This window comes from Pinus tabuliformis, chromosome 8, assembly GCF_031772625.1.
Source record: "Pinus tabuliformis cultivar Carrire ecotype Pingquan chromosome 8, CPIR1, whole genome shotgun sequence".
Classification (NCBI taxonomy): domain Eukaryota; kingdom Viridiplantae; phylum Streptophyta; class Pinopsida; order Pinales; family Pinaceae; genus Pinus; species Pinus tabuliformis.
In genome coordinates, this window is record NC_142294.1 from 352622679 (window position 1) to 352634877 (window position 12199).

At 35.0% G+C, this 12199-nt stretch overlaps 1 long non-coding RNA gene across 10 annotated transcripts; it reads right to left on the reverse strand.

Moving 5' to 3' along the window:
- Window positions 1-642: 642 nt before the first annotated feature.
- LOC149235591 (uncharacterized) lies at window positions 643-9079 on the reverse strand. 10 transcript variants are annotated; one of them, XR_016246177.1, is made up of 5 exons: window positions 8577-9075; window positions 8278-8446; window positions 7903-7940; window positions 7719-7803; window positions 643-878 (listed from the first exon to the last, which is right to left on the reverse strand). It is a non-coding gene; the product is annotated as an uncharacterized LOC149235591 (long non-coding RNA). The 10 variants fall into 10 exon arrangements; XR_016246176.1 differs by having other exon boundaries at window positions 643-967; XR_016246182.1 differs by having other exon boundaries at window positions 7880-7940; window positions 8577-9072.
- Window positions 9080-12199: the final 3120 nt, after the last annotated feature.

Here is a 12199-nt window from a genome sequence, read left to right on the forward strand (position 1 = left end):
GTCTATTATATTGAATAACGATATATTGCTACTTTAAGAATCATCCAAAATAAAGAAAAGATATACCAGAGTTTATATTTCTCTGAAAGACATTGATACACCTATGATCTTTTAAGGCTACAAGAGGCCATGATCTAATGGAAGAAAAAATATGACAACAATGTTTATATTCCTCTGAAAGACATTGATACACCTGTGATCTTTTAAGGCTATACGAGGCCATGATCTAATGGAAGACATTCTGATACACCTATGATATTTTAAAGCTATAATAGGCCATGCTCTAATGGATCCAGGCAACAAAACATTCTGATACACCCGTGATCTTTGAAGGCTACAACAGACCATGATCTAATGGATGGTTCACAACTGGCTTTATTTCATTGAATAACTTAAGTATAACTCGCAGCAGTATTTGAGAGATGTGAAATCTCTGGTATGCTTCTCTTCTGGCCAATTATCAATCAAATATCATCATATCACTGGCGAGAATTGAATCTGAAAATAATTATTTGTTACATACTGGAACCCATTATTTTTGTTCCATACTCGAACCCATTATTGACATGCAAAAAAATGGACTGATAAATCTACGAACATTCCATTCTAAGATTTTTCCCCTGCTTGATATCAATCACAAAGTTGCAGTAAACAATAGATTTAACATAAGAAGTGAAGAAATATAACACTCTGGCATCTCCACCCATGTATACTGTGAAGTCTATGGGAATAATCTTGGAGGAATTGGCATCAGAGAAGAAATCTGGATTCTGAGAAGCAGGAATGAAAGGAAACGGTTGAACTGTTAGGGTTGCAAAAAGATACTCTGTTTCCTCTGCCACTATCCATCCTCCCGGAACTGAATTGATAATTCCAATCTGTGTACCATAGTAATAGAACACAATTGTGTTGTTGTCATATTTGAATCTCTCAATGTTGGGGTTCCTGACTGCTGTGTATATTGTCACTGTAAAACTCAAGGTTTTGCAGGAATTTAAAAGTTTTCTTATGTTATAAAATCCTAAGCTAATGTGGGTGTCCTAGCAAATAAGCATATAAACTCTTCCTAATAGTTAAAAAACGCCATGAAGCAAAACATGTTGCAAGGTACAAACACTTAGAAACCTAGGTAGGGACCAACGAGTCTCAATTTGTCTAATTTGTCTATTATATTGAATAACGATATATTGCTACTTTAATAATCATCCAAAATAAAGAAAAGATATACTGGAGTTTATATTTCTCTGAAAGACATTGATACACCTGTGATCTTTTAAGGCTACAAGAGGCCATGATCTAATGGAAGAAAAAATATGACAACAATGTTTATATTCCTCTGAAAGACATTGATACACCTGTGATCTCTTAAGGCTATACAAGGCCGTGATCTAATGGAAGACATTCTGATACACCTGTGATCTTTTAAAGCTATAACAGGCCATGCTCTAATGGATCCAGGCAACAAAACATTATGATACACCTGTGATATTTGAAGGTTACAACAGACCATGATCTAATGGATGGTTCACAAATGGCTTTATTTCATTGAATAACTTAAGCATAACTCACAACAATATTTGAGAGATGTGAAATCTCTGGTATGCTTCTCTTCTGGCCAATTATCAATCAAATATCATCATATCACTGGTGAGAATTGAATATGAAAATAATTATTTGTTACATACTGGAACCCATTATTTTTGTTCCATACTCGAAGCGATTATTGACATGCAAAAAAATGGACTCATAAATCTACGAACATTCCATTCTAAGATTTTTCCCCCGCTTGATATCAATCACAAAGTTGCAATAAACAATAGATTTAACATAAGAAGTGAAGAAATATAACACTCTAGCATCTCCACCCATGTATACTGTGAAGTCTATGGGAATAATCTTGGAGGAATTGGCATCAGAGAAGAAATCTGGATTCTGAGAAGCAGGAATGAAAGGAAAGGGTCGAACTGTTAGGGCTGCAGAAAGATACTCTGTTTCCTTTGCCACTATCCATCCTCCCAGAACTGAATTGATATTTCCAATCTGCGTACCATAGTAATAGAACACAATTGTGTTGTTGTCATATTTGAATCTCTCAATGTTGGGGTTCTTGACTGTTGTGTATATCGTCACTGTAAAACTCAGGGTTTTGCAAGAATTTAAAAGTTTTCTTATGTTATAAAATCCTAAGCTAATGTGGGTGTCCTAGCAAATAAGCATATAAACTCTTCCCTAATAGTTAACAAACGCCATGAAGCAAAACATGTTGCAAGGTACAAACACTTGGAAACCTAGGTAGGGACCAACGAGTCTCAATTTGTCTAATTTGTCTATTATATTGAATAACGATATATTGCTACTTTAAGAATCATCTAAAATAAAGAAAAGATATACCGGAGTTTATATTTCTCTGAAAGACATTGATACACCTGTGATCTTTTAAGGCTACAAGAGGCCATGATCTAATGGAAGAAAAAATATGACAACAGTGTTTATATTCCTCTGAAAGACATTGATACACCTCCAATCTTTTAAGGCTATACGAGGCCATGATCTAATGGAAGACATTCTGATACACCTGTGATCTTTTAAAGCTATAAACTCTTTTAGCTGATTACTCTCCCAAGAAACAATCCTACCACCTCACACACGCTACTGGGAGGATGCTTCCTTCTCATCTATTTCTACTCAGCTTAACACAGCATGATTTCTTCATAGATTGGGACTCATGAACAAACACTTGCTAATAGATATTAGATTGTAACGCATATTGAATTTCATGGATAGGGCAAGTAAGGCATTTCAAATATGGTGAAGGATAAGGCATTCCAAATATAGAGAAGGTTTTTCATTTCAATATGTTGATCAACTTACAGCACAGTAGCTTGTTCCCCAGGAATCACATCCCGTTAGCTAGTTCCCCAGCCACACTAGACACTTCGTACCCAGGGCAGGCAAGATATGCCCCCTATGCAAACTGTGCCAATCCCTTTGAAGCATAGCCATATTCTAATCTAGCGCAGTTTAGAGTCAGACTCACTGGCTTACCCCTAGAGTTTTGGCATGAATTGATCTTTTCATAGGTTGAAAACTATTTAGATTTACATTTGTATCATCAAAGATCACAACGGGTTAATTCAATCAAAGTTGTTGGTTAACTAATGGGAGCAAATGCACCTGTTTTTGAGGCAATAGGCTATCACTTTGCTGTCTGTGAGGAAATTAGTGTTCCCTAAGAAGACCCTAAATTCAACATATCCATGTGGATATGAGGTGTGATGACTGACCAGGTACAAGGATAAATGAATTGTTTCCCATAGGGCTTTGCCATGATTTGTCTACAGAGGGTTATGGGTAGAAAGGACAATCCTTATCACCAGGTACAAGGACAAATGAAGCCTGAAAATGTCAAAGCTCAAAGAATTTTAAAAACCCCAGAGATAGAGAAAGACAAGACTTGAGGTTTCTTTGACAGTGCTTGCCAATGAATTCCAGCTAAATGTGGTTCTGGCAGCATTTTATATTTCAGTGAATCCCATTCATCTCTCTCAAGTATGCTATAGGCCACGGGATAGATAGTAGAGTAGAATTTTGTGACTTAAGATTATTGCTGCAACATGCAGTTCATAAAGATAATGCGAGGCTCCAAGTAATGGAAGATTCTAAATTGATTATGGATTGGACAGAAAATATGGTGTTGAGCACAACCATGAACGAGGACAGGGTTTCTGAGGTCATAGTGAAGTTTTCTGAAATCTTTTTCTTGTGCATCTATAGAGAATTCAATAAACAAGAAAACAAATTACCTAAAGAAGTATTATCACTGCAGGAAGGGCAATGTCTACAAAGTTACCGATGAATTTTTCCTTCCAGCATCAGTTCCTTCCCTACACTGATTTTCACAAAAAAAAATCAGATATTCTGCTCTAGAAGTTAATCTTGTGAATTGTTTATAACTTTATGTAATGGCCTAATTTCAGGCAAATTTGAATGTAAATTTGGTGCTTTCTAGAAAAGCTGAGGCAAAAAATGCCTACAGATGACTGCAAAAATTAGGTTATAAAAAACCCTTTTGGGGTCTTCTGGACAGAAGGTCACAGAGACCTACAGTTCTGAAAGTGTCAATAAAAAAAATGAAAATGTATATTTTGATTTCTCCTATAACATATTATAATGTTTTTTTCGTGAATAAAAAAGGGATCCTTTTCAGGCACAAACTCATATAACCTCCCGGCATCTCTTCTTCATTATTCATTTATGATCTCAACAATTGCTTCATTCTGACCTAACTTGATGCCTATTAAAAAATCTCGTTGTCTTGAACTCAGCTGCATACATGCACAAAACTATGCTTGGATCCTCATTTAACATGCTCTGATGTTAACTTTGGAATGCAAACACATAAATAAGAGTCAATATGATAATGGACAGAACATATAACATTATTTTTATGGATGATATTACAGAAATTATACAAGACAGAAAAATCATACTCTCTCACATAAGACACCCTTAGGAAGTTATGGTTGTTTAACTACCTTGCACTAACCTGTGCTTTTGATGTTACATGTCAGTCACATTTACCAACATTAATATGACTTGAACACTAAAGTGGTCGCTAGCATTAAAGTCATGCAATAATGTATAATATTTGTACTTAACAAAACAATGGATCTCTTTGTTTGCTCCTGCAACAATTTGGTGATCCACTGATACTATATCCAAATGGATCAAGTTTAATTGGGAGACTGGGACCCAGAATGGTTTAAAGCCATAACACTCCAATCAAAAGGATTTATCATGGTATTCTTCTTGATTCCTGAATACAGACACCGTGTTTGGAGGAGGTTTATGGATGATATGGCAAACTGTGCCAATCCCTTTGAAGCATAGCCATCATCTAATCTAGCACAGTTTAGACTCCCTAGCTTACCCCTAGAGTTTTGGCATGAATTGATCTTTTCATAGGTTGAAAACTATTTAGATTTACATTTGTATCATCAAAGATCACAACGGGTTAATTCAATCAAAGTTGTTGGTTAACTAATGGGAGCAAATGCACCTGTTTTTGAGGCAATAGGCTATCACTTTGTTGTGTGTGAGGAAATTAGTGTTCCCTAAGAAGACCCTAAATTCAACATATCCATGTGGATATGAGGTGTGATGACTCGCCAAGTACAAGGATAAATGAATTGTTTCCCATAGAGCTTTGCCATGATTTGTCTGCAGGGGGTTATGGGTAGAAAGGACAATCCTTATCACCAGGTACAAGGACAAATGAAGCCTGAAAATGTCAAAGCTCAAAGAATTTTAAAAACCCCAAAGATAGAGAAAGAGAAGACTTGAGGTTTCTTTGACAGTGCTTGCCAATGAATTCCAGCTAAATGTGGTTCTGGCACCATTTTATATTTCAGTGAATCCCATTCATCTCTTTCAAGCCTGCACGATTCTACTGGGTGTGATGGTGCTTTGCCCTTATGCTTATCCGATTCTTCAAACATTTCTTCGGGATTACCATGGGACTCTCAGGGTTTTGCTCTTGGCATCTCGGATGAGACGGAGACTGGGGTCTGTATTTTTATATTAACCCCTTCCTCTGGTCTTTTCTTTTCTCTTTTCCACTTTAATACAGATCTCTCTAACCCACTGCACCTGTTTTTGAATGGCTAGGTTTCTGATACCCCAGGTCTATCCTTACCCTCTGGTAAGAACTTACTGCTTTTATTTTTATTACTAAAGTCCAGTTTCATATGGTTCTCAGTGCTCATTCCTTTTAAAAATAAAAATTATATTTAAACATTTTTGTGTTTAATCTACGGGTAGCTATGAACCCCATCTTTGAATTAACAGAGTAGACTAACGCGCTTTAAAATGGGAAGGGTTCCATGACATTTGAACTTTGGATTCTCTCTTGAATCATCGATGCTCCTTACGAACTGGTAAGGGTTAATCCCATACCAATTAGTGCTCATTGATTGTAATGGGTTGCCTTTAATTAGAGCCTCCGGAGCTGGACCTGAGGGATTGGATCCTGCGGGCAGAGCCTCCTCCCAGAGAAGATTCCCTTGATGAAAGAATTGGAGCTAAAGGGCCGTCTCTCACTCAAGACAGTTTCTGGGCAAAGGGAGTGACGGACGAAAAAAAGGAGGACAAAATCTTCTCTCTAGCTAGCATCTTGCAAGTGTGGTCTAGTCTCTTTCTCTGTGATTGACATCTTTCTGGGGCAATTGTTGTTGGAGCGTCAGAATTTTATGGGTTACTGGGCAATTATTGGGGGGCAAAATTCTGGGCTACTAGATAGTTGTTAGGAGGCTAAAATTTCTAGATCAGACAAGCAGAACGAAGTTTGAGTGACTTGACTTGGAGGAGAAAACCAGATTAGACCATAAGTTTAGGTGTGTATCTTATTTAATAAGAGAAATATCTCTATTGTTCTTCATTGTTGAATTTCTGAAGTATAATTATTGAATGATGTATTGAAAAAAGTTAAAAGAATATCTACATCAAAAGTAATTATCAGAATTTCATAAATATTGTGCTAACCCTAATTGCACTAGAAAAATCAACAATTTGTAGATGAAAAAATTACAAAACAACATACTAAATGAGGGAAAAACAATTAAAGTTTATGTCTATAGTAGAACTTGGGCAAGCTTGAAGTTTAAGAAGATGTGTTTCTATGTAAGAGGTCATAGATTCAAATCTAGAGGGGGTGGAATATGCACACCTCCATAAACTTCTACATGAAGGAGGATCCCTTGTCCCATAAACAAGAGACTTGTTCCGCAAACAAAAAAATATCATACCACAACCTTAAATTTAGATTATTATTATTATAATATTAAACTAATAACATATAATAAAACTATATAAATATATATAAAATGCACCTTACAACAAATCCACGGTACTAGGAGTAAGGTGAGCAGGGACCTAGAGCCCATAGTATTAGGAGTAAGATGAACAAAGATACAAGGCTAAGTTTTTTTTCTTACTAAGAGCATGGCTTTTTTATTCAATATCTCGACTATCCTAATGAGGACATCTGGAATCAATGAATATCTATTATGTAATATCAATAATTTATCGGAAGAGTTGAGCTACTCATTTCCTATTTACTATCCATTAAGTGATGAGGACATCGAGAACAAGTGATATTCACTTGAAATGAATATTTACCCTGTAATATCAATAATTGATTGGAAAAGTTAAACTACATCAACTTAAGAGCAAATAAATCATAATTTTAAAGAGAGGATGAATTATACAATTAATTTATAAGTAGAGCAAATAAAGCATGATTTTTAAGAGGATGAATTACGCAATTGATTTATAAATATTGTAGAGGTATGTAAAAGCTCACCCTTGATCTTTAGTCGCTTCCTTCCTCTTAAAAGCTAATACTATAAATTTATACTCAATGTGAATTATGATTCTTTGTTTGAGAGGAAATTGACTATCATATCTTTGTTACAAAATAATGATGAAATGTTGTTAGAATAATGGTGAGCATGGGATTAATTACAATTTCACAAAACCAAACACTAATGAGAGTGATGGATTAGAAAAGCCATTAAAGAAAGAAAAACGACCTATCTTCTTATTTTAATTTCTATAACAAATTCTACTTTAAAAAACAACAAAGATGTTTTACGTTTCCAGCCCAAAGAATAGGATATAAGGATTTTGACAGTACATAACAGGAAGGAAATAATAAATACCACTAATGAGAATTTTGATTGTCTGTTCCTTTGTCTCTGCAAAGCCCCACGTCTTCACCAGCACTCCTCCAAAATATCCCTAACCCTGCACATACATAATATTAAAACTATTGAAAAACATAAAGCACCCAATAGCAACACAACAACAGAGATTAAAATACCTCAGAAAGAAAGCCTTGCACACCTCTTCCATCACCCTTTGATTTCCACCCATGGCAGACTCTGCATAGGGTTTCAACGAGGTCACCAAACGGAAAACCCAAAAACGAAAAAATGCATTATAAGCATAGAAGAAAAATAGAATACTCATGACATGACTCTCAACTCATATGGGTAAAAACTATTAAAGTATTGAAAAGCAAAATCAGTAAAAGCAACAAAAAACTAAAGAGACGAAGAACCAAAAACACTGAAGAAACAACCCATTAGCCTCTGTGCTATGCTCTGCATAAATTATCCTCTTTGCTCAGTTTGAGTGTCAAAAGAATTACGGGAATACAAAGTAAAAGAAGAACAGCACAAAAATACTTTTATGAATTAAAGCGTTACAGAAAATTACCTATTCAATGCGCGGGAGGAGAGGAAGAGGCATTTGAAGAAATACCCATTTAGGAAAAGCATTTCATTTTCACCGACATCTACTTTTCATCCTCGATCACCCTCTCCGGTAAGAACTGAACAAAGAATTACCTGTTCTTGTGTGGAGCTGGTTACCCTTGACGGTTAATCTGTGTAGAAAACATTGTGAGACTTAGCAATAACCTGTTTTAATTTCTATAACAAATTCTACTTTAAAAAACAACAAAGATGTTTTACGTTTCCAACACAAAGAATAGGATATAAGGATTTTGACAGTACATAACAGAAGGAAATAATAAATCCCACTAATGAGAATTTTGATTGTCTGTTCCTTTGTCTCTGCAAAGCCCCACGTCTTCACCAGCACTCTTGGACATGGCTTAATGTGTACATAGCATGCAAATTTCTATTCTGCTTATATCCCAAATCAAAGGTACCTCCGGATGAAAATCTGTGCCTATTTACGCCAGATTGTATGCTTATATAAACTTCTGGTAGGAAGCACAGGGCTACGCGGCCCTCCTGCAGGGAAGAAAGACAGGATACCAGGGAAGAAAGACACCTTTCCTGTGGCCCTTGTCTTTTCAGTGATGGCCAAGAGTCTCATCCCCAGGAGGCCTAGCCTTTCATAGCCCATAGCCAGATCCTCCCTCTCTGTAGCCCATAGCCAGATCCTCCCTCTCTGTCTTCAAGTCATTTTTCCATGAATAAAAAACATATTAAACCAATGGGGAAAACACCCAAATAGTCTAACACAGAATCAATGGCTGAGGATGGCACACAGTCACACATTTTAGGGATGTCTTTCTCAGAAAAAACACCTTACGGCGTAATTAAGAAAAGTGTCTTTATTTTTTTTTTTTAACTCTACATAATTCCTTTTAAAGGTGGTGTTAATAATACAATGACCAACTAATCAAAATTTTGAAATAACAGGTGTTTTATAGTAGAGATGAGTCCGCTGACAAATAATTGTAAGATTTGGTAGTATGTCGCCGTTCGTAAGATTCAATCTCTTGGGAAACGAGAGCTTTCTTTCCAGATAAACCATGGTGTGTGGGGGCAAATCGGTCTCAGGTGGCAGAATGTTTGATTCTGTGATATGCTTTAAATTGTGTTTCTGGTGGAAGCTACATTCCGTACAAAAGAGGTAACTTTACACATTCTTTCCAACACCACAACAATTGCAACATTAAAAAAATTAAAAGAACTTTATGAGGAGCTCATTCAAAGTTGGAAATCATACCATTATTAATGAAGTAATTGAAAGATAATGATCCAATGAAGTTAGCTTCAGAAATTAGAGAATTTTTTTTATGATATTGAAGTCACTAGTGTTAATCTGCAACTCAGTCCATTCATTAAAGTCCTATACTCTACTTATTCACACTAGAGTCTTTTTCATCTAGTGAACAAATGAAAGGTATAACATTTGATAAACTTGTAGAGAAAATTGCATAGAGAGAGATAAAGCTTTTGGTAGAAGAAGTCACTTCCCAATTCTAATGTTGAGACTTTGTGTCTTGCATAGAAAGAATGGAAGTCTCAAAAAGAGTAGGCTAGATATGACAATAGCCTCAAAGGTTGTGAGAAGAAACTCCCTAAAGGAGGGGGGTTGGGGGTGGTAATAATACATCAAGGAGGCAAACAACAAAAATATTTTCAAAATGATAGACATACTATTAAGTGCTATAGGTGTGGTAAACTTTGTCATAATTCCTCTCAATGTTGTAATCCTTGGGAAAATATGAGTGCAAATAAAGAGAAACAACCACCATACAAAGGAAACCCACCTCAATCTACTCAGTATATTTTTTCACATTGTAATTTCAATGTACTTGTTCTTAGCACTACCTTTTCCTCTTTGAAATACACTTGGATATTAGACACTCAAGCTACTTGTCATATACCCTTTAGAAGGGATTTTTTTGAAACATTGAGTCATCATATTGATTGAGTAGTTTATTTTGATGATAAGTCACAAATCAAGCCTTTAGAAATTGGATATGTCCGGCTTCAATTACTAGGACTTGCTGATTATATTTCACATGATGTTCTTTATACTTGGAAAGAGATACTTCGAATTATCCACAATATTATATACATCTTATTACATTTCGAATCCCAAAACCTATCAGGAAGCAATGAAATTATGTATGTATATTTGACCGTATAATTGAAATTCCAAGAGCATTTGATAATGTGATTGTTATGAGTAGTGTTGAGGAAGACAAACTTTTGAAACTCAAAGGAACATCATCTTTTACAACAAATTCTTCTCATTTAATTTAGCAACATGATACTCTCTCTTCTAACGTCTTATAGCATTCTCATATTCATCATATCAATTATGATAGTATAAGGATTATTAAACATAGAGGAGTTCAAGGGCTTCCTACAATTCCAAGAAAACTTTCTCAATGTGATGCTTGTATTTTGGGTAAGAATTCTAAGAAGCAGTTTTATAACTCTACTTCTAGAGCTTCAACGAAGTTTGGTCTCATACATTCCAATTTATGGGGTCCTATGCCTATTCAATTTTCCAATGGTAATAAGTATTTGCTGAATTTTATTGATGACCATAGGAGGATGTGTTGGGTTTATTTGTTGAAAGAAAAGTCTCAAGTTTTTGCGACTTTTAAGAATTTTCATTTATTGACTACAAATTATACTCAACTTCATATTGTCACCGTACGAACTAATAATGTTGGTGAATACACATCTAATGATTTTGAAAAGTATTTGCAAGATAATGGCATGAAACATCAAACTACAGTTCCTTTTAATCTGCAACAAAATGGTGTTGCAGAGTGTATGACATTGCTAAATATAGTGAGATGAATGATGTTTTTTAATAATGTTAAGTTCATATTTTGGGGAGAAGTGGTACTTTGTGTTGTTTATATTCGCAATCAATGTCCTTCTACTATGATCAATAATAAGCCCCCTTATGAAATGTGGTAAAATCGTCTTCGTGTTGTTCAACATTTTAGAGTTTTTGGTTCTCCATGATATGATTTGATTCCTAAACAACAACAAAACAAATTGGGTGCCAAGAGTCACAAATGTATTTTTTGGAGTATTCCAATATTTCTAAAGCTTATAGTTTGCATGATGAAGAGAACAAGAAACATATTATTTCAAGAGATGTATTTTTTCTTTAATTTGATAAAGATGCTTCCACTATTGATAAACAACTCAAACATTTGGATATATCCACTTCCAATAAGTTTTATTACAAATGTGAAAATGATATTCCACATATTGAAAGGGGAGTTCCTATTCTAGATAGGTCAATGGATTTTCCTTCAATAAATTTTCCTTCTTCAATTGAGAATGAAGAAACATTAGATGATAATGTTTCTACAAAAGGAAAATTGGATGATAATAATAATGTTTCTACAGAAGAAAGTTTGGACGATAGTAATGTCTCTATGAAATCAAAAACTCCTTATGAAGAACCTGTCCTTTAGAATAAGCAAACACCACAGAGATCAGTACATAGATCGACACGAATGGGGACATTTGCAAGAAGATACAATGAATTTGTTATAAGAATTTGTGCTAAAAAAATGAAGGAAAATAAGGGGATATTACTTCAAAATCAGGTAACGATTCCCATTGTTCTTATGATTGTGAATTTATTCTTTAGTTGTTATTAAACTTGCTACCTTTGAAGAAGCTGCTAGTTGTAATGAATGGAAAGATGTAATTCGAAAAGGGTATGATGCACTTATTATAAACGACAACTGGAAGTTGGTAGATCCTCGTATTGGCATCGAACCAATTGGTTGTAAGTGGGTTTATAAAATTAAATATAAGGCAGATGGTTCAATTGACAAGCACAAAGAAAGACTAGTAGAAAATGTATGCACAAACAAAAGGTGTTGGTTATACATAAA